This window comes from Ochotona curzoniae, unplaced genomic scaffold (assembly GCF_017591425.1).
Source record: "Ochotona curzoniae isolate NIBS_2020 unplaced genomic scaffold, NIBS_Ocur_1.0 contig_908, whole genome shotgun sequence".
Lineage (NCBI taxonomy): Eukaryota > Metazoa > Chordata > Mammalia > Lagomorpha > Ochotonidae > Ochotona > Ochotona curzoniae.
In genome coordinates, this window is record NW_024466607.1 from 11,027,664 (window position 1) to 11,050,790 (window position 23,127).

At 41.0% G+C, this 23,127-nt stretch overlaps 1 long non-coding RNA gene across 1 annotated transcript in view; it reads left to right on the forward strand.

The window, feature by feature from the left end:
* The first annotated feature begins 373 nt into the window (after nt 1–373).
* The window catches only part of LOC121165613, a 157,480-nt gene continuing 134,726 nt past the window's right edge, over nt 374–23,127 (forward strand). Inside the window, exon 1 of the long non-coding RNA XR_005885301.1 lies at nt 374–549. This is a non-coding gene — a long non-coding RNA (uncharacterized LOC121165613). The remainder of the gene's footprint in view (nt 550–23,127) is intronic.

A 23,127-nucleotide genomic window follows, 5' to 3' on the forward strand; every position in this document is an offset into this window, starting at 1 on the left:
AATTGGATGATGTGACCACATTTATGGAATGGGCCCCGTACTTTATCAAATGAGAAATCACTACTCCTAAATTCTCTGATTAATAGACAAAACGAAAATAAATGAATGCCTGATTCTTTTCAGTAAATTCTATGAAGAACATCAAATGAAGAAAAGAAATTCATGATGATAAAGTATAGAAATTAATTCATTGGAAAGTCGTATAACTGATAAATACTTTTAAGCCTAGTTCCAAGGGGGCTGGGGGAGCAGCGAAAACATTGTAACAGTGTAAATGACTTAGCACTGTAAATGATTTAAGAAGAGAACACAAACTTATGAAATTATAAATGAATACATTTTTAATATTTATTTATTTGTTTGAACAGTAGAGTGACAGAGATGGAGACACAGAGAGATCGTTTGTTCACTCTGCAGCGCCGGAAACAGCTGAGATTGCATCAGGACAACGCTGGGAGCCAGAAACTCCACCAAAGTCTTCTGTGTAGCGATGGGAACATAAGGACATCAGCGAAGTCACACTAAGGTGACGCTGGATCAAAAGCAGAGGTGAGACTCAAAGCAGGTACTGATACACAGTTTTGCAAATAGCAGCTTAACACACTGGGTCACAATGTCTGCCCAGGGATTATTTCCAAATAAAAATGATCCCAAAGCTAGTTAGAAAATTTGTGACTCTAAATCCACATTTAAATCTATTTATTCATGGAAATGTTAGAATTCTTTCCCAGCATGTGAACAGGTTGCAATGGATTTATCTGTTCTGTTCATGGGTTTTTAGATTTTTTCCCTGTGGTTTTTACTACTACAAATAATATCACAATGAGAATTGTTGCACACACATCTTGTATACATGTGTAAGAGTTCTTCATGAGCATTGATTCTCAAAGTGTGGTCCGTGGATGATCGACATTAACCTGGGAACTGTGTGAACAATGTAAGTTGTCAGGCCCCAGCACAGGTTACTGACTTAGAAACTCTGGTTGAGGCCCAGGCCTCATGTTAACCAGCATTAAAGGTGAGCCTGGTGTCTGTTCCAGTTTATGAATTATTACTCTGGCGTCAAAACTCAGATGTGGGATTGTGAACTAAACAATCAAGTGCAACTGGTTTTTAGGATATAGCCAGTATAGTGTTTATTTATTTTGAAAAAGAGACAGAAAGAGAGAGAAAGAGGGCTGCCATCCACTGGATCCTTCGCTAAATGGTGGCAATGACTGAGGCTGGACCAGCATCAGAGCCAGGAGCTGGGAATACAAACCCAGGTCTCCCACATTGGTGGCAGAAATTAAATAACTTGAGCCATTTCTTCTGCTTCTAAGGATGTGCACCAGCAGAAAACTCAAGTCAGTAGCAGCTTTGGGAATCAATCTATGTACTCTGATGTGAGGCACAGGAGTCTGAGCACCTGCTCCCGATCTACCTAAGGGTTATGCCAATTTACATGTGTATCAGCTCTGCAATAGGATTCTCAATCACCTGGAGTCTTGCAAACAGTTGTTATTGAGGAATTTAATGTGGGAAGTTGCACTTGTTTTATTTGCATTTCTCTGATAAAGTCACTCAGCAACCCTAGACCTTTAGTTTTTTCTTTCTCTAAGTTGCCTGCTCATATGTTTTGCCCATTTCTCTTGTGCTGATGATTTCTTCCCCAGTGTCATTCAGAAGTGATTGGTGGATTGCAAATATCTTTGCCCAGTCTGTGACTTGTATTTATATCTTTAGCCGCTAGGCCACGCCGCCGGGCCCAACTTGTATTTATATCTTAATGTTGGTAATTATGAGTGTATAAAAGTTTTGTTCTTTAAGTAACAAAAACATTTATCATCTGTTTTCTGGCATATGGGGTTTCTCTCTGTGTACATAAAGGGGTGGAGGTAGTGTGGCTTTTATTTAAGAAATCTTTCAGGACTTCAGTGCTGTAAGTTAGTCTCTCCCAGCTTTTCTCATGAAATAGAGGCAGCCCGATAATGAATAAGTAAGTAAACACTTAGTAGGGAATATACCAGAATCATGGGGCCGGCCATTCATTGCCCTGTGGCTTCCTTGAGTGCTTTCTTATAAAGAGAGAGAATTGTCTTATTTTTTTATTATTTTTTTTTTGCATCTTAATCTTCCAAAGATTTGTACTCCCTCTTGCTTCATGCAGGCAGGGAGTGCAAACCTCTGATACTAACTGCCTGTGAAAAGCTGAATGTAGTGTTGATGGTGATGGCTATGGCGATTGTGTTGATGGTGACGGTGATGAAGCTCATATGGAAATGATGTCATCATCTTCAAGGTAGCAATGCCCACCAGTGAAACTCCATCAGCTGTGTAGATAACAGAAAATAACCTGATGAAACTTAGAAGGTTCAGAGGACGTCACTTCTCCAAAAACGACAGAAGGCCCAGAATAAAAAAATACTGAGGAATGATATAGCTGCTCCTTGACTGCCAAGTATGGAGTCTTTAGAAATTGATAGATCAAAGTCATAAAGAAAGAAAAGGCTAATGTGACAAGGCATCAGGAAAGGAAGAAAATAAAGAGAAATAGATGAAAAGTAAGTATTATATGAAAACCAAAATCTCAGTAACAATCTTGTTTCGGTTCTCAGTGAAAACAGATCTATATCAGGTAGTTGAACGCATGTCTTGTCATTTACAATGGAGACTGAAATTGCAAGTTATGAATAAAGAAATTATGTCCAGAGATATATAATTAGTAACATAAGAGAAAGGAATTAAAAGGTGACACCAAAAAAAAACCCCAAAAAATTACATTCAAAAACTTAGAATGATGTACATAAAAATTATTAGTTTCCTTGAAGAAAACATAAGGACAATGGAATAAAACTGTTAGTTCAGTCATCTCTTTAGCATTTCTTTATTGACTAATATGCCATGTGCTATGCACCGTGCAAAGTGTAGCACAGACTGTGCTGAACATGGCACGTGATTGCTTTGTTCCTATAAGTGTGTGTCTAACTAGGCAAATATTAGAGAAGCAAATACACAAATAGGTATGTATTGCAAATTTGGGCAAACAATATTGAGCAGAACAAAACAATAATTAATGATAAGAAAACTGAGTCAGTTGGAGAAAGACCTCCAATAAAACTTTAAAGTAACTGTTATCAAAGTTGATAAAGAGAACTACAGTAGCCAGATGCATACAATTTATTATACTCTGTAAATTAAAAGTGTAAAATAAGAATCCCACCAGAGGTCATGTAGAAAAACAGCAGATTTCTACGAGGCCTCAGCTCTTCAGTGGTAAGTGTCAGAAACTTCTGGAACATGTTTCTTGAGTCCCTTCCAACCCCACCCTCCCCCAAGTGATTCGTGAATTTCATCAGGAAAGCATCTTCTGTGAGCCCAGGGGTATCTTCATTAGGTGAATGAAATCATCAGAATATCTCCAATCCATGTGTTTTTCTTACCAGAATCAGTCCAAACAAAAAGAAGATGAAAAAGCAAAGGCTAAAGTTAAATTACCCAGAGAAGTTTGTCTTTTGTGCTTCTTACCAAGCATATCTAGCACGCAGCATATTCTTGAATGAAGGAAGAAAAATGTTTGGATGAAACAGAGAAGTCTATGCACTTCTTTCAAGACAGTTGTCCGAGATCCAAGGCATAGGCAGCAGCCAGGCAGAGCCGGTTCTTACCAGTTAGAAACATGGGGCTACTGAGAAACCAGAAGGCGGCCAGCCAGCATGGCTGAGGTCAGGGCAGTGAAGAACACGGGGCCAGAGAGAGTAAGGTTGCACTGGTAGGCTCAGTGCCTCAAATCCTACAGGTCCTGCACACTTTGTATGACTTGCTACTGTATGAAAGAAATGTATCTAATTTCTTCAAAAGCCTTTTATACAACCAGTTGGTAAAAGAGCACTCAACTTATCCAAGGCTCTTCATATTCTATGAGATACTGGCAAATAATTGAATACAAAATTTCTAAAAAGATTAGCTAAGAAAGGAAGGTAAAGATGGAATTAGAACACAAAATAAACACCATATGTTTCTAACTTACCAGAAAAAGTCTGAAAACAAGGATACTATGCAGCCTGAGCAAAGGCAAGAGAAACGCATATCGTTTCTGCAATGTTGGCAGAAATGAAAACCGGAATGCTTTTCCTGGAAAGCATTTGGGCACCATAGGTCGATTAGCTTGCAATGATGCATACTCTTTTGATTCAGTAATTCCACTGTCAGGACTCTTTTTCTCTTCTGTCCTTCATAGTGCTCCTCTTGCTTCTCTTTTCTCTTTAATATTTATTTTTATTGGAAATGCTGATTTACAGAGAGAAAGAAAGACAGGAGGAAAGCTCTTTCATCTGCTGGTATACTCCCTACATGGCCACAATGATCAGAACTGAGCTGATCTGAAGCCATCAAACAGGAGCTTCTTCTGGATCTCTCATGTGGGTTTAGGGTCCCAAGGATTTTGGTCATCCTGACTGCCTTCCCAGGCCATAAACAGAGCGCTGGGTTGAAACAGGAGTAGCCAGGACACGAACTGTGCCCATGTGGGATGCTGGCAATTGCAGGTGGATGATTAGCCTGTTGAGCCACTGCACCAGCCTGCTTTGCCTATTTTTTTAAAAAATCTTTTAAAACTTTTTAATTTATTTTCTTTTCTTCTTCTTCTTCTTTTTTTAATGAGGAGAGAGAGAGAGAAAGAGAGATCTTCTATCTGCTGGTTCATTCTCCAAATTAGTACTTAGGGCTGGGCCAGGCTGAAGTCAGAAGTTAGGAACTCAGTTGCAGTCTTTTAGGTGAGTGGCAGGGACCAAAGTACTTCACGTTGTGTACTAATAAGAAGCTGGATTGGAAGCAGAGGAGCCAGAATTCAAACCAGGAGCTCTGTTGCAGGATTGAAACGCAAAGTTGAATCTCAATCATTGTGCCAAATGCCTCCCCCTTTGTTTTTAATTCTATGTTTATTCATGTAATTATACTCATATGATTAATGCCTATTTTAATAAAGGTTGAGGTTAACTTTACTTATTTATTTTATTTGAAAGGCAGAGTTAGAAAAAGGGAGAGAGATTGAGAGATTGAGGTCTTCCATCTGCGGAGTCACTCCTTAAATGGCCACAATTGCCAAAAAGAGGACCCAGGAACTTTTTTTTTTTTTTTTTTTCACATCTCTCATGTGGATGCAGGGGCCCAAGTCCTTGGACCTTCTTCCAATGCTTTCCCAGGTCATTAATAGGTAGCTGGATCGGAGGTAGAACAGCCCTATGGGATGCCAGTGCTGCAGGTAGGAGCTTTACCTGATATGGCACAGTGCTGACCCAAAGTTAATTTTTTGTGCACTCGACAGAATATTGTACTCTATTACACAACATATTGTTGAATCAATGAATCATATTTTGCGGCAGCATATACCAATCTTACAGGACAGTTTTCAGCGAATTGGGGGCATAGGTAGTGTCAGCTAGGAGCTGGGTCATACCAGTTTTCTGAATCTTGTTTGTAGTGATGGTTACACAAACCAGTGTATGTGTTAAAATTCATAAAATTTGTCAGGATTATAATATATAATTCTAAACAAATAAAAAGGAAAGGGGTAACATATAGTAAAAAATTAATCACCTTTCATTGTTTTACTTACATTTTCTATGCTCCGAGGTGATTTGTGTGTATTGTATCTTATGATGAGACTGCTACATGAATGTCTGCTATTGCATATAGTACACTTTGTGTTCAGTGACATCACGTTGGTGGCCTGAAGTTGGTTATGTAGAAGTGTTCAAACCACAGAAAGTGGCGAATGATACAGGTTAGGGCTTTTCTCTTTGGGGAACAGACCGTTAAACATTTACCAGCTCTCCCTTGTTATGAGCCCCAGCTGTGTAAGCAGATGTGCCATGAGTGTTTGCAGTTTGTTTACTGGAAGGGGTGAAAGGGGATGGAAGGACAGGTGGGCAGAGAGAGCCTCCATCTGCATCATTATCCCAGGCTTTCAATATGCACAGGCATAGAAGGGCTGTGTGTGGGGCATATGATAGAGAACCAGCACTTTCCGTTTTCTAGGACAGTTACTACAACTGATTTCAGGAGTCACCTGTTAGAAAAGAGAGAAAGATACCCATAGTGAACCCTGTGGGTTTATCTATGCCTGGTTGCCGAGACCACTGGCTTCTCGTGGCTCACAAGCTGCCCATTGGACAGAAGATTGCCCTTGAGTGACCAGAAGTTGCTTCACCTAAAAGGTTATACTGCCTGTTCCTCCCACAGCCAATGACTAGCTGGCAGGAAGTATCCAAGGCTGGGTCCCTTTGTCTCTAATTGGGACAGCCCTATGATGCCAGGTCACGTTCCAGAGACTTCCACTGACTCCCATAGAGCCCACATGCTGGTTTAGCTCCTTCCAGTGCCTTCCTCGTTTCTCTTACTACATTCTCCTGAGAGCACTCTCCAGTAAACTAACTAATCACGAAAACTTAATTTCAGGCTTCTCAGGCTCCCCTAGGTTTTCTTGACCTCAGAGCCAAACAGAGATTTCACTAGTAGACATATGTAAAGAACTGACCAACAACTGGGGCTTGCATTATGTTCCAGACATGTCCCAATGCTAATCCAACATGGTTATCCTCATGTCAGGTCCTGTTGGTATGAGCCTGAGATCTGATGTTGAAACATCAGGTCCTCTTTTCCTATGAGATTCCTATCCTCTAAACAAAATACTGACATGAGAGCAAACATCTTCTGTAGCTCTCCAAGACTTACCCATGAAGCGTGGGCAGAGACCAGTGAATGCAGCCTCAGTAGGATTGGTATTACTGTGAAGTCTCTAAATCCAGTAAGTAGTCACAGTAAGGTTTAGAATATGTGGAAATGAGTGGAGGTAGAATCCATAGGCACCCAGAGCTTTGTATCTTGGCCAGAAGAAACAGTGGATATGACAGCAAGAATTAGATGTTGCATTAGTGTTGGTGGTTGCGCATGAGTGGATGATTCCTTCTGACTTTATGGGGGCTCAGTGGAACTTCTACTTCATTGTTGAAGAGTTGAGGCATTAAGCATGATGGAAGAGCCCCCATTGAATCTTGCATATATTCATTCGGCCAATAGTATGGCTGTGACCATGTGTCAGACACTATTTTACATTGTTCTATGTTATGTGCCCTGTGATGAGAGGCTTACTGGGAGTGGTCTCAGGGATAACACCAGCAGGAGGGCAGGGTAGGAAAGCAGAAGGTTGTAGCCCTCAGTCAATCCCACAGATAGCTCTAGAGTGGGAATGGCCCTTTGGGGTTGGACCAAGTTGGGGTAAGTGGGGACTGAGACTTGGTACCCCCAAGCTTGCAGGTCACTGAATGTGAGCTACCCATTTGGAAGTAATGGAACCATGGGTCAGAGGCCATTCCTAGGGAAGGACTTCTTAGTGAGCCAGCACCTCAGGCAGGAACAGGTGTATCCATCTTGAATGTGCGATCAGAGCACAGAACCATGTCATCTACTCCTTACATCCTGGGACACAACGCGATCAAAAGAGACAAACACTGAACAGCGAATGCGTTCTAATGAAGGGAGAGCTATCGTAAGTGAGTGAGATTCAGATGACAAAGCTAACCCAGTGATCATGTCTGGATAGGTAGATTCATGAGTGTTTTACATTTTTTTGGTTCTTGTTTATGTGCATTTTTCTAAATCAATAATGTATATACTGTAATGCATATATTTTATTTGGCTTATGAAAACATGAACACTATTTTCAAAATCTTCCAGAGGACTATAGAAGTAAGAATAGTTGAGATGAATTTTGAGTGAGGCGAATTGTGCCTGTGGAGTATCACCAAGGAGCTTTGTCCTATCAGTTGTCCAGTATGATGCAAGGCTGGATAAGCAGATCAACAGTCAAACAAAAACTACAGAAACAGATGGTGCTGATGTGATACTTTGGTCTTTTAGAAACAGCATCGTGGCAGGGTATTAAAGGGAAGAGACTGTTTGGAAATCAGAAAGTCACCATTAATGGGCTGTGCCCTTGCTCGACCTCTCTAAGGCTCAGATCCCAGAATTGCATGGTGCTCTGAGGGGTGAGGCAAGGGATGTATGCTAATGTATGTAAAAGGCTTCAGCACAATTCTGGGCATGTAGCAAGCGCTGATGAACAGTAGTGGGGCTGATTATTAATAAAATCATTAATATTCACTTTAGGCTTAATCAAAGATTTTACATATGAAAGAGAAACTATATTGCAGGTAAATTGAAAATTTTTATGTAAAATCTATTGTTATATCCTAAATAGCCTTAATGATGAAAAACCCCACATATTACCATTTAAATGTACCTGAACCAAACAATGTGAATTTATAACCAGATGCAATTTAAGCAAGAGAAAAAAATGTTTTTGATAAATGGAATCTGGGTACTATTAGAAGTCTGCTCATGAAAGCTAGGCTTTTCCTTACAGAATCAATCTGCTTCCCTCTGGTAAGTAAGGGCTATGGCTTGTGTTTGGAAATCCTTTCTCAATATCTGTTTAGAATTCTGCCATGGCAGCCAACCCTCTTCCCCCCACTTCCCTTGGCCTCCTATTCTACAACGCCCAAAGCTCCGCTCCTAGGAGCCATCTCCGGAAACATTGCCTGACCCCTCTACCTGAGAGCTAATAACTTTGAGAGTTCTCAGATGTTTAAGGAGTCAGCCATACCATTATCCAAGGAAATATTTTACCTAGCAATTTACCAAGTCTCACAAAATAATTTTCCCAAACACACACCACCGGTGCTTTGTGAAGATAAGTAAGATAAGTACAGAAAATTACAGGGATGAAGCAAACATCACCAGTGATTTCACAGATGGCACATTACCAGGCCTTCGCAAAATCCTGTTTATCTTGCTCAAGCTAAATTAGTTAGAAATGCGCAAAATGGTGTTGATAAAAATACATGTGTTGGGTATATGTTTACTGTGACCTTCCAAAGTACTCCAGGTATTTCTTGTTTTAATATTCTGTTTTTACACCAGCTTGTCATGAGCAAATAACATTAAAAATCTTTTTATATTACTAGTATTGTAAGAATTGCTTGTACTTCACTTTTTGATTATGATACCTGTGTAGTATAGAGACTTAATAAAATGGAGGAAAGAGAAAAGAGAGGGAAGACTGATGCGAATCTCACAGAACAGATAAAACCTTACTAACATTTTAGAAAAACTATTTCATCTTGTTTTCTCTGTGTATGCAGAGATACAGCAAAAGTAGAATTATGCTGTATACAGAATTTTACCTTCTTTAAAAATTGCAAGTTTATTTTCAAGTTCTTTTTTTTTTTTAAAGATTTATTTTTATTATTTTTTCATTGGAAAGGCGGATATACAGAGAGGAGAGACAGAGAGGAAGATCTTCCATCCGGTGATTCACTCCCCAAGTGAGCGCAACGGCCGATACTATGCCGATCCGAAGCCAGGAGCCTCTTCCGGGTCTCCCACGCGGGTGCAGGTTCCCAAAGCTTTGGGCCGTCCTCTGCTGCTTTCCCAGGCCACAGGCAGGGAGCTGGAAGGGAAGCGGGGCTGCCGGGATTAGAACCGGCGCCCATATGGGATCCCGGGCGTGCAAGGCGAGGACCTTTAACCACTTGCGCCACCGTGCCGGGCCCTATTTTCAAGTTCTTACATGACATGCAAGAACCTAGGATTATTAAATGTTCTCTTACATTGAATTATTATAGCTTAGCCACATGGTTTCTTATTTTTGGACATGTAGGTTGTTTACAGTTTTCACTATAATGTAGATATAGGTTCTTTGTGTTCAACAAAAAAATTCTCACATATTTTTTCAGCATAGATTTCTAGAAATAGAATTACTGGTTTAGAAGGCACACTTTTTTTTCATAGGTTGACTTGACCCCTTTGCATCTCAGTGTCCAGATTATAAAATGAGACAATAATAGCACCAACCTCATCTGGTCACTGGGGGCACTGAGCAAGCTGTGAAGTGGTCTACAGTGTTATCTGTGCTCATTCCATCTCATCCCACTGTGATCCATGCCATTCAATCCCATGGTAGGAACCTAATGCTAGGGTTTTGTCCCCTGGGGAATTTGCCAATGTTTTCGCTCCATGGAACCTGTAACTATATAGGTTTGTATAAGCAGGAACAGAGCTTCTTGGGGAATGCTAGAAATTGGCCTTATTTCTCTCTCCTGGAGCTGATCCAGCTTAACTGTAAGAAGTCTGATCTCAAGACCTAACTGCTCTGAAGGAATCAGGAAGAATGACTAATAAATGTGCAGTCTAATTTTTTTAATAGAAAATACAACTTCCTAAATGTCTTGGTAGAGCACATGTTTTCACTCATTGGAACACAGACTCATGCATGATGAGCATTGTTGGCAGGATCCCATTCAGTCACAGGGAGATGGGCCTGGGGTCAGGGCCAGCACCTCCAGGTTCATTTCCAGTGACAGCCTGAGACTGCTCAAGGGACCCTAGCACACCAAGCTCACCGCCAAGCACCTGCAGATTTCCTCAGAAGTCATCGTTAACACACAAGCTCTCTGACCATAAACTGTTGAAGGGTTAATAAGTGAGCTTCAAGTTACAAAAGTGAAGCAAATGGCAGAGAAATTCCACGCGGTTTAATGAAATTAGAGTGACTGGTGGGCTGAGGGACAGTAACAGCTCACAAGGAGACTCTCGTTTCGTCTTTCATTTGCATATGGCGAAGATTGATTTTCCATGGCTAATCCAAATTTATGACATATCAGGTGATATTTAAAGGACTCAATGGAGCATTTAATCGCCAAACATTTTTCCTGATTAGTACCCACTTGACCTGGTGACCCAGAGATGAATGCTAATCACCCTCTTCTCCTCCTTCCTGCCAAGTGGCAATGAGCAGAATGGCTGCCAAGCAGGCAGTACGACAAACAGAGCCAGGCTGTAGCCCACGCTACAAGTGCTCCCAAGTGCCGGAGTGGGGCAGTGTGGAAGAGAATCGATGGGTTGATGTGTCTCTTCTTCAAGAATTACATTATTTGAGGATTTTATAACTTCCACCCTTAGCCTCATTGATGTAAAATACCCAAAGAGAGACCATCCATTGTATTCCATCATCTTTCCTATACATAATCTTAATAAATAGAGGCGCCTAGTTCTGACTGGCAGAAAAGAAACCCAAGTTCCAGAAAAGTTAGGTGATTTGCCCAATCACCTGGCTAGAAAGTGGGGGGCGGAGGGGAGCATGGTTGAAATTCAGTGCAAGGTGACCCCAAAGCTTAGACTCCATCCAGTTCAACACGGGTCATCAAAGACTCAAGGGCCACCGCCTCGGGTGGTGTTTGGATTTGAGCAGAGACTGTCAGAAGTCTGGGTCAAAGCCTGGTGTAAGAAGTATGCAGAGTGAGGTCAGAGGTTTCTGCATAGATCTGGAAGCCAGAGATCAGAGAAGTCTGATCATGGTTTGTTTTGTTTGTCACAGCATTGATCTAGGGATTGTGGAAGAGAATTCCTGGATTCTTCCATCTGTGTCCATCTTCCAGCATGAATATCTACTGTTTCATTATCACACACAGGCTGTCAGCAAATGGGCTTCCTCAGGAATGAATTTATCCAACTTTTACTCTCACAGCAGTGAGGGTGATTTCTTCTACCAAGACAGACTTACCTGTTCCTTAAAAAAAAAAAAATCCAAATAACGCCCAAGTTTTCACGAATGCACCATTTGTCTGTTGAAGCCCTAACAATCATGGAAAAAGATGGATTAATATAGTAACTGTTTTCTTCATAATGCTGTGGGTCACCAGTTTGGGCTGAAATCAGCTGGGTTGTTCTGCTAGTCTTCCAGTAACAGTGTCATTGCTACCATCTGGCAGCTGCACCACAGTGGATGTTCTGTCACAACTTCCTCCTGGGTCTGGCTGTGGGGTCATGACCCTGTCCTGGGCCTCACTTCTTGCAGACACCTTCATCCTGAAGCCAGACTGGCCTGAGTTGGCATTGTAAGGGTTCCCAGAGAGTGAGAGCATAAGCTATTGCAGCCACTTCAGTTCCAGACTTGGAACTTCAACTCCAACCTTCTGCTGCAGTTTGTCATTCAAAGAAGACATACAGCAGTCAAGTTCAAGAAAAAGACTCTAAAAGACTCCACTTAATGAGGCAGCAAAAGGACATTAAAAAGGAAGTGGGAGAAATCTGTGACCCTCTCTTACAGCCTTTTATGAAAAGAATCCCATCTGGACAAACCATGTGCTCAATCCCAGTGTTCTCCAGCCTTTACCATGTGGGTGAATCACCTGAGGAGTTGGTTACAGTGCAGATTCTGATCCAGAGGGCTGTGCTGGGGCCCGAGGGTCTGAATCTCCAACAAGCACTCGGGCAATGCTGTTCTAACTAGTTTACAGGACTGCAGTTGGAATTGCAAGGTCCTAATTAACACGGGCAAATGGTCATCCCCTTTTCATGCAAAATGGGGTTTCTGCTGGCCTGACTGATAATGTCCTGGTGGACAGATACCTAACCTCCGCCTTTAGCTTGGGATTTGCAGCCAGTGAACTCCATTAATGGAGAGTGTCCTTTACCATGGTGCCTAATCCGGATCACTCATCTCCTGGAGGTTTTCAACTCTTCCTGGTAGCTCCGTGTCTGTGTTTTCCAGGATGGTTTGGTGATGCTCAAATCTCAGTATTAAAATGTTCACTCTAACTTTTACTATCGTCAATGTCTTTGGTAGGATTATTTAAGTAGATTTAAGCCAGTTTCTTGTTTCAAGGATTGTTTTCTGAGTGGAGAACAGGTCAAGCCCATCTGATAATTTGCGATCACAGATCTTTAACGTGGTAACTGCTCCCCCATTGCTTGCTGCGCCTGAACATCACCTCAGGCAGAGCCTACTTGGGTAATAAAAATCCCAGTTAAAGTCTGGGAATCTGGATGTTAGGAATCTAGAGTATATCTCTTTCCCTTGTATGGAAGGACGATGCAATTTATAAAACCGTAAAAGTGAATTTCTGAATACATGCCAATGTTTTTTGGCCATTGTGAATAACCAGGCATTTATAAACAGGAGTGGTCAGTAACTACACTTGTTTCTTGGTTTTTGCTCTCACAAATGCTGATCACCTGAGGCAATACTTCTAGATTTCTTTAGATAATGAAATGAACTGTTGGGAAAAATGATAACAAGAAACACAGAGGATCTGGCCTCCAACTTGCTTATCTTTCTCTTTAGATGGAAACAATGAAAATAGGACATCAGGTCAACTCCAAGAGATAGTTGTTTCTCTTTGAATGGCTGCCCAGACTCTTTTCAAAATGAAACATTGGAAAACATGATATAGTCAGATATAGAGGGGGGAAAAGCTGTTATAAATTAGCAGAATGTTATATTTAAAAGAACTGCAGGAGATCAATTGATTCAAGCCTATTATTTTACAGATAGGAAACCGGGGTCCTGGAGAGGTGACGTGACCCCCAAGAAAGCCACAAAACTATTCCCAGTTGTCCTATTTCACTCTGTAGTCTAAGCAAAAAAAAAAAAAAGATGGGATTTTACATTCTCAGGCAGCTGTTGCGCTATTTGCCTTGCCTCTAAGATTTCTTGCACACTCATTGGGAACTTCTGTTCCCCTCGTTGAGATTTTCCTGATAATTTCTTCAAAATCATGACTCTGGGAGAAAAAACAACAGCACCCTATTTTCCCCTTATGGGCTGTTCCATTCTTCCCTGGACATTTCTAATTTCACACTATAACATTGTTATTAAAGTCACTGACAAATGAGGGAAATGAAGCCCTTCTGAGGGTTGCTTTCCACCTTCCTCTCTCTGTGTTCTGTGCTTTATTAAAGACAGAAAGAACAACAGGCATCCAAAAATACACTCCTACCACCCGGCAGGCTCTCTGGAATTACACAGTAAATTGGCCTCCTCTGTGACAGACCACAGGAGTTCATAGACAAGGAGAGGGGGAGACATTTCATGGATGGTGCCCAGCACTTGGCATACACAAGCTCATTTCATCTCCGTAACAACTTCCTTGTATTTTATTGAGGATAAAATTAAAGCTCAGAAAAAAAATATATGTATTTTTAAAATCTCATTAAGAAATGGGTAAAGGACCCCAACAGACAGTCCTGAAAAGAAGCAAGGCAACTGACCAAAAAATATATACCAAAAATTCTCTCTAGCCATCAGGGAAATGCAGATCACAGTCCCTGTGAGAAGGCAGTCGCACAGGCCCAGGGAGGCTACAGAGACAGGGCGGTGCCTTTGTGCTGCTGCTGGGAACCTGAGTGCAGCCACTGTGGAAAAGGGCGGAGATTCCAGAGAATGCCATATGATCTGGCAATCCCACTACTGGGTATAGGCTCAAAAGGCATACACATGCCGTATCCAAGAGACCCGAACCACCACACACCATAGCCGAAATGTGGGCTCACCACGGTGTCCACCATCAGATGGCCGGATTAAGAAAAGGAGTGCGGGTGTAAGTATATACACACTAGAATATCACTCAGCTACAAAAAGAAAATGCTGCAGCAAAATGGCTGCAACATGCTGAGTAGAATAAGGCAGACACAGGAAGATAAATACCTCATGTCTTTCCCTTATAGTAGAAGGTAAAATTAAAAAAAAAAATTCCCATGTGTATCAGTTTTTCTGCAAATAGTGTCTAATCAAGCTTTTAAATCTGTTCAACAATTTTTCAAGAATAATATACAACTATAGTTTTAATGATCAAAGGTTATTTCAAAGTTTACTGTCTGTGAATGAAAGACATCTATAGTCATTTTTTTTTTTGCTTCTTATAAGAGCATTGAGCTTTTTGTTTAGTGATGTGTTTAACCTTTGACCACCACATACATTTAAAATATCTCAAAATTGAAAATAAAAAGAGCTTCTGTAAAAATTGCCTAAGATGACGCAATTAGTGAGTAGAAGAAACTGGCTCAACATAGAGGGCTCCAAATCTTTTGATCTTTGCTCCAGACCAATGCTTCTCAATGTTGTCCAGGTTGTATTAGAATCATCCTGAAGGTCTTCAAAATCCAGCATTATTTCATTAATCTCAGTTGGCATCTAGAAATCCTACTAAATAGATTTTATGTCTATTATATTTCTACCTTATGTAGCAGCATAATTACTTTATGAAAGGGATATAATTTGAGAATTTGGCCATTAGGTGATTTTTTTTTGGTAGTATGAGCATCGCTGAATGTTCTCATACAAACCCAAGTGGTATAGATCCATTAATTGATGCTATCAAAATACCATGAATATGAACTCTGTGGCTGCTTTGGCGTGACAGGGATAATTATGTTAGAGTTCAGTCAATACATGTGCATGTAAGATAGTCATTTCTTACCACTCTGAAGCACTCTGTGCTGTGCATAATCACATGCATTATACTTTCGTGCAACTTGTGTACGAAATGTGCGTATGATTCATTGTATCGGAATGTTAGGATGTCTGTGATGTCATTAGACAAGAGGAATTTTCCAGCCCCATTATATGTGGTCCATGGTTGACTAAGACACATCATTAAAAGTTCTGCAACACTGCAGATTAGCACTGAATACATAGTAACTTGTCCCTGAATTTAAAAGTTCAATATAGGGCCTGGCGTGATGGTCTAGTGGCTAAAGTCCTTGCCTTGCACACTCTGGGATCCCATATAGGTGTCAGTTCTAATCCCGGCCGTCCTGCTTCCCATCCAGCTCCCTGCTTGTGGCCTGGGAAAGCAGTCAAGGACACCCCAAAACCTTGGGACCCTGCACCTGTATGGGAAACCTGAAAGAAGCTCCTGGCTCCTGGCTTTGGATTGGCAGCCATTTGGGCAATGAATCAATGGACAGAAGATCTTACTCTCTGTCTCTCCTTTTCTCTGTATATCTGATTTTCTGATAAAATTAAAATAAATCTTTAAAAATTTTCAATATAAACTTTTATTTAGCTCTTGAGTCAGTTACTAGATAACTTGGGTTGGCTTCAGCTGGGTGGGCTTTCTGCCCATCTTGTGGGACTCAGGCTCCTGTGGTCAGTGTTCAGGCTGCCTAGGGGCTAAGATGGCCTGTCAGGAAAGTTGGCATTAGCCCAATTTGGTCTCATCGTTCAGCAGGCTAACCTAGGCTTTTCTACATGGTGGCAGTATCAGGTGTCCTGAGAGTAGCAAGAGAGGACAAGTCCCAATGCCCAAATACTTGTCAATTATCTGCTTTTATAACCATTTGTTATCGTCCCATTGGCCTCACCAGGGACAGTGTGAGGTGGGCAACACAAGAGCGTGGACAATCACACTGATAATTTTTGCAACCAACCTGTGTAAGTGAACAAAAGTGTGGGTTATTCACTGAACACGCATGGAGACAAAAGTACTTAATAGAGTGAAGTCGAGATTGGAAAGAGACCCAGCAGTACGTGTTGTGGCAGAAGCTGGAATTCAGACGTGATGTTTGCAGGGGCAGAGGTCTGATGTGGAGACATGCAGTCAGCGTTCAGGGCATGGCGAGGATCCCCGTGTGACGTCATAAAGAGGGGAATGGTGCCTACCTGGACCTGAAAGAAGACGTATCTCTTTGTGATTTCCTTTTCCCACCTTTCAGGGTGGAGATACTCATTTCAGGTTCATATCTCATAGCTCCACTGGACAGATGCAGACAAGTCTGCAATCCTCACACAGTTATGTCAAAGGTTGGATGTATTTGAACATTTTTTTTTCTAGCACACGACATCTTCACTCAGAATTTTATTATTTCTTAAGTTTTATTTCTTTCTTTTATTTGAAATGGAAAATGAGAGTGGAAGAGAGAGAGAGAGAGAGAGGAGAGAGAGAGAGAGAGAGAGAATCTTCCATACACAGGTGCATTATCCAATATCAGGCTGAAGCTGGGAGTGGGGAACTCAATCCAGGTTTCCCATGTCCTGTGTGTGACAGGAGCTCAACTACCTGTCCTGCTGCCTTCCAGGCTGCATTCAGCAGGAAGCTGGAAATGAGAGCAGAGCCAGAACGTGAACCCAGACACCATGTGGGATGCTGGTATCCCAGATGGCATCTTCACCCCTCACCAAATGTCCCATGTTACTCAAACATTTTAAAATGCATGATTCTGAGCAGCGTAAAAAAAAAAAAGCTATCGTCCAATGAAGTTCACCCATTTTGGAAAGAGAGCAGAGATTGGGAGCCCAAGTCCTCTTTGATCTTCTCGCCCAATGTACCTGGATTCATGCCTGTGAGGATCTGAGGATCCACTGCACAAGAGAATGCCACTTTGTTTCCATTGTCTTGTCTGAGTATGTGCTTGATACTGCCACGTTGGTTCATTGTTAAACTAATGCAGAAAAGGAAGATTATTAATGAAAAGGAGTTGGGATGCCTAGCTAAACATCCAGAAGTTAAGCCTTGCAATTTCTGCATGCAAAAATAAAATCCATATGGTGCAAGCAAATCATTTTAAGAAGTTTCAGCAGGAACATGCTAAAAGACACTGTACTTGGATAACAACATAATTTTAAAGTATGAAAAGAATTCCGTAATATAAGCTCAAGGGCAGTTATCATAAAAGAAAATTATGTAAGGGTTAAAAACTTCTGAATATCAAAAGGTAGTACAAAAGATTTAAAGGCAAATAAAAAAGGAAAAATATATGAAACATTTGTGCCAAGAATTAATACAATTAATCTGTAGAATATATCAATTAATAACAAGAGATGAATTCTCCAGTAGACAAATGAGCTATGGTTGGGGACAAAAAGTGTGCAAAAGATGAATTACAAAGTGCTAATTAAAACGTGAAAAACTTTCCTTTTACATGTAACAGAAACAAGTAAAAGGAAAACAATGAGCTTTTTAAATTTTTAAATCTAGCCAAAAATCAACAAAGAAAGCTACTGTAAAGCCAGGTGTACTTTGCTGATGAAGTTTAAACTAAGATCACATATTTTAGAGTGACAATTCCTTTTAAATTATAAGCTACCAAATAACAAGAGCCCTAAAATATTCTACTTAGGGAAATTGAGTCTCTTAAATAGTCACTTATATAGGCAAACATATGAGTTTAAGGATATTTATAGCAATGTTCTTTGAAGAAATATGTCAATAGATGTACGAATATGGTAGCTATATTATTAGGAAGTGTAAGTTTTAGGATCATTTTCTTAGAGATGCCCAAAACAATGAGCAACTGTGCTGCTGTGTCCTGCAGAAATAGAATGCAAACCATGAGAATATTTTTGAATCTTCCAATAGTCACATTTCAGAGGTGAAAAGAAACAAATACGGGCAGTGACATTGTGGTCTAATTGGTTAATCTGCTGCCTGTGATGCCAGCATCTCACATGGACCCCACAAGGATCTCAGTTCAAGTCAGAACATGGATGTAACATCATTCGTGTTACTCAAGGGGAGTCACAGGAAGAAGAGAAGATAAGCTGAAGAACTGAGGACCTGATCTGCAATAGGAGGCTACCGCTAAGCCAGCTCTAAGTGGCTGTTTATCAGACACCAGATCCTGCTCTACCTGAGATAGAGTTTGAGATAGAACAGGGAAGAAACAGGATGAATGTTCCTACCCCCTGTGGAGCCTCCATTCTCCCGAGTAAATAATTAATGATGGAACAGGCTGTTCAGTGATAAAACACACTCCAGGCTAGCACTGCTGACAGTCGTTGAGAAGTGGAAGCAATCTCAAGGTCCTCAGTGTAATGGGAAAGAAAATGCGCTGTACCTTAGTGCAACTTAGTTGTTCCTACTGATGTGATGAAGGGCCTCAGGCTGGGTAATTTAGAAGCAGTAGAAATGTACTGTCTGTGGTTCTGGAGGCTGGGAGTCCAGGGTCAGGTCAGCGGTGTATTTGGCATCTAGAGAGCATCTCATTCTGCTTCACACGCCTCATGGCCGTGGCCTCAGATGGTAGATTGGCCTCTTTCTCATCCAGGAGAACTCCATCAGGTTATTCCCCCAAGACTCCACCTGTTGACACAAGCACATTAAATATTAGGTACCAATATAAGAATCTGGGAATCTGGGAAGGAGGACCATATAAGTTCATCACTGACCTCCAAATCCGTGTCCTTCTTAATGTGCAAACTGTATTCATCCCATCCCAATAGCCTTGTAGATCTCGACTTATTCAGCATCAACTCCAAAGTCTAAACCTCAGAGTCTCATCTAAATCGGGCACGGATGTGTGACCTACCCTTAAGGAAAGCGTCTCCAGCTCCCAGCCTGTGGAACCAAATTAGATACTACCTTATACAACAGGGGAACTGGCACAGGATAAACTCTAGGATAAATTTTAAAGAGAGAAATGGGCGAGAAGAAAGGAAGAACAGAGTCAGATCAAATCCAAAACCCAATAGATTAAACTTTCCCTCTTAAGCCTCCAGAATAATCTTTTTTGATTCAGTGTCTCACACTGGGGTAGGGGTTGGACCACCAGAGCTCCTGGTTTTGCCAGGTGGAGCTCACATGGCGGTTCTCACAGGTTCTGGTGTGCCATGCACTTGAGTATTTTCACAAGTGACAGCTGGGAGGAGATGGCATCATTAAGGACGTCATGGGGAAGATAAAAAATTCTGCTTGGAACCTCCCCAGTTCTCTATGTTGTCTTTTTCTTTGGTTTATTTTGATTTGTGTCTTTTTGTGATAGTAAAACTATAATCATAATTATGACACATTCTTAAGTTCTTCATGCCTTTCTAGAAGTTATCAAACTATGGGAACCCTCAAATTTGTAGCCAGTTTGTCAGAATTGCAGGTGGATTGAGGACTTCCCAACTTTGAGCTGGTGTCTGAATTGGGGGCAGTTATAATTCTTGTGGGAGTATGTTTGTATCCTTAACATTGAGTTTGGAAAGCTCACTGCAGCAGTGTAATTAATTATAGTGGTTGTTGAACTATAGCACATACATTCCATCACAAATTGTCACTTACTGAACCACAGGTGTGCAAATTATTGCCCATGGGTCTACAGTGGCTCACTTATACTTCTAACAAAATCTCATTGGAAAACAGATATGTTCATTCTTTTATGCATTTAGTGGCTGTTTTAGTGCTGCAATAGTAAATCAGGGTGGTTGTGAGTGACATGGCTGGGCCCTCAAAGACGTGAAGTGGTAGGCAACCCACACAGTGACTTGGCCGCTTCACCAAACACCGTCCCAACCCTGATATTTCTACTGCGACTGCAGAGGTTATGTCCATGGGGCTAGCCCCGTCTCTGAACTCCTGCCTCTTGAACTGTCTCTGTCGACAGCTCCTTTTCCCACCTGTGTATGTTCAACTCATCCTGGCTCATTATTAAGTGATCCTTCGTATCATTCACTTTTCGACACTCAGATGAGGGCTTTTCAGGTTCAGTAGAATTAGCTAAAAGGTAAGACAGCAGGACTTGACATGCTGTCAACAGCAACAACTTATAGGTGATGGCTGTATATAACTGTGGTTCCCAGATTGTGTACCAAGACATCCTGGTGTACTGTAGCAAAATTATAGCATACCTATGGAATATATATAAATTTTAAAGGGAAACAAAGTAACATTTAATATATGTCAAACACTGTATGTTTTGCTGTTTCAAAGTAGTTCACTGTTTCAGCAGTAGATTGCCTTCCATACTTTCAATGCTGTCTTCATGAACACAGATGTTCAGGATCGCTGAGATAAAAAACCCAGCACCAACTGACAGTCAGTATGGATTAGGAAATAAGGACGGCAGCATCCTGTCTTCTTTCAAGGTTGAGAGACATATACATCTAAGAGACATCCATGTGATTAGTAAAGGATTAGTAAATTTATATTAACTTTCAGCTGTTGCTAACTTGGCTCGCTGTTGAATAGAAGAGCTGCCAGGTATTTCTTTTAGCTCAGGGAGTGCTGTGAAGGAGCTCCAGACACTGAGGGTACCATGAACCAGTAAAACTTCAAGAACCACGGTGCCTGTAATGAATACTGTTGAAAAAAGTCACTGACTCATTCTGCCATCTTGGGTCCTATCCCTGTGCCACAGGGCTTGGCATTCTGTTTCCTCTTCTCCACAGTGACGCTGTTCCCCTTGTCCTGCGTGTTTCTAGGGCACAGTACGTCAGTCACCCATCCCTTGTGCTTCTTTCCCACTTTCATTCTGTACTTATCCTTGCGAGCTCCTTCCCTCTCTGCAGAAACTCATCAAGGTATTGCCCTAAACAAAGATAATTTCCTGCCTGAAGAAGTCCCTTCCTCAGCATATTTTAAGAACACTTTTTGACTTTTCTAGAATAAATGGTTTTGATAGGGCAGAAGAGGCCTTGTGTCATGAGAGCACTAGCCTTAAGGGTCAGGTCAAAGAAAGTTCAATTCAAAGCCAGGTTGAAAGATGAAGGAAGAGGATGAGCCTGGGAGCAGGTTGTTTCACAGCTTTGCCCTAACTTAGTCCTGGGGCTCAACACATTTAATCCTGTCCAAATGCAGAGTATGTAACACAAATTCAGTCTCTGCTCATTTCTCATACCGACTGCAAAATTGCTTTCTAATTGCTTTCTGAAGTGGGTGCTTATATTATCTTGATGCTTTATTCCATCCTGTAACTAAATATCAAGTAACTTCAAAAAGTTAAGGGTAAAGAAACTGTGGCATGTCTACTCTATGAAATACTACACAATCAAAAAGAATGAAGTCCTACCATTTGTAACTAGATGGTCCCACATCAGGAGACCATTATCCTTAGTGAAATCAGGCAGTCCCAAAAGAACAAATATCCTAAAAATAAAGAGGTATGTAGGTAATCAAGTATATACGTATATTCTCATAGGTGAACTGTATAATGGAGACTAGCATACCAGTAAGTGAAGATACATTGCAGTATGCATCTCTGCCCCTGAGTAAAAGGACTCCCGATGAAACATAACCTTGGCAGCATGGTACTTGATGTTCTACCTTTGGCTATACCTACCACGTCATGAAACACTTTAACAGTAGAAACTTAGACTTGTAACTATTACTAGAAGAACTCTACTACTGTGATAATATGGGGGAAAATGGGGACGGAGGAATCCCTATACATACAAAACTGTATCATGGAAAATAATAATAATGACAAGTTAAAACAAAAGAAAAAAATTCATGAAAAATGGAATTAAAGCATGCATGTGAATTTTGGTGAAAAGATACATGCATACAAAGTATCTAAGTTTTTTAAAAAAGCACGGTCTGAAAAATTATACCTGAATTTTAAAATTTTTGCATCAACATAAACTCATCTTTTCATTTTATTTTTCCACAAACTTTTTTTAAAAAAAGATTTATTTTTATTGCAAAATCAGATATACAGAGAGGAGGAGAGACAGAGGGGAAGATCTTCCATCTGATGATTCACTCCCCATGTGACCGCAACAGCCGTAGCTGTGCTGAGACCCTGTTTGTCATGGGGTGAATGCAAACTTAGAGAAGTTTGAGAACAGGTGATTCTCTGAAAGAAACCTGATGCCCAGAGGTGCATTGGGAATCACACACACACACACACACACACACACACACACACACACACACACACACACGAGTCATCTGGGTGAGTGATTTCTGCTGCTCTCAAGAATGACTCTGTGTCTACCATCCTGTGTGTCAGTGATGGTTGTGCACCATGTCAGAGCACATATGTGTTCCTGACTCAAACTTCACAATAAATGGCACAGAAAGAGCCGCTTAATTCTGAGTTCAGACCTGCAGTTTCAGGGGCTGACATTGTATTATAGTAGCCACTGCTTGCAACTCTATCCATATCAGTATCAGAGTGCTGGTTCAAGGACAAGCTGCTCAACTTCAATTCAGCTTCCTGCTAATGTGTCTGGGAAAGCAAAAGAAGATGGTGCAAAGACTTAGGCCCTGTTATTTCTGTGGGAAGCCAGGATGGGGTTACTGGTTCATGACTTCTGCTTGCCCCAGACCTAATTATTGCAGTCATTTGGGGAATGAGCCAGCAGATGAAGATATCTCTCTTTCTCTTTCTCTCTCTCTTTCTCTGTCACTTTACCTTTCAAGTAAACAGTCTTTTAAAAAAAAATCTGTTTTCTTATCCCAGCTCCACCTCCACCCAATACTGATAAAATTGTAGAATATTCTTCTCAATTAATGAAATGAATGATAAATAAGCAAAGGACTTGGTGTCTATGCTCAAAGCCCAAAAGAGTGGTCAAGAAAAAAGTCATTGTTTTTATATAAA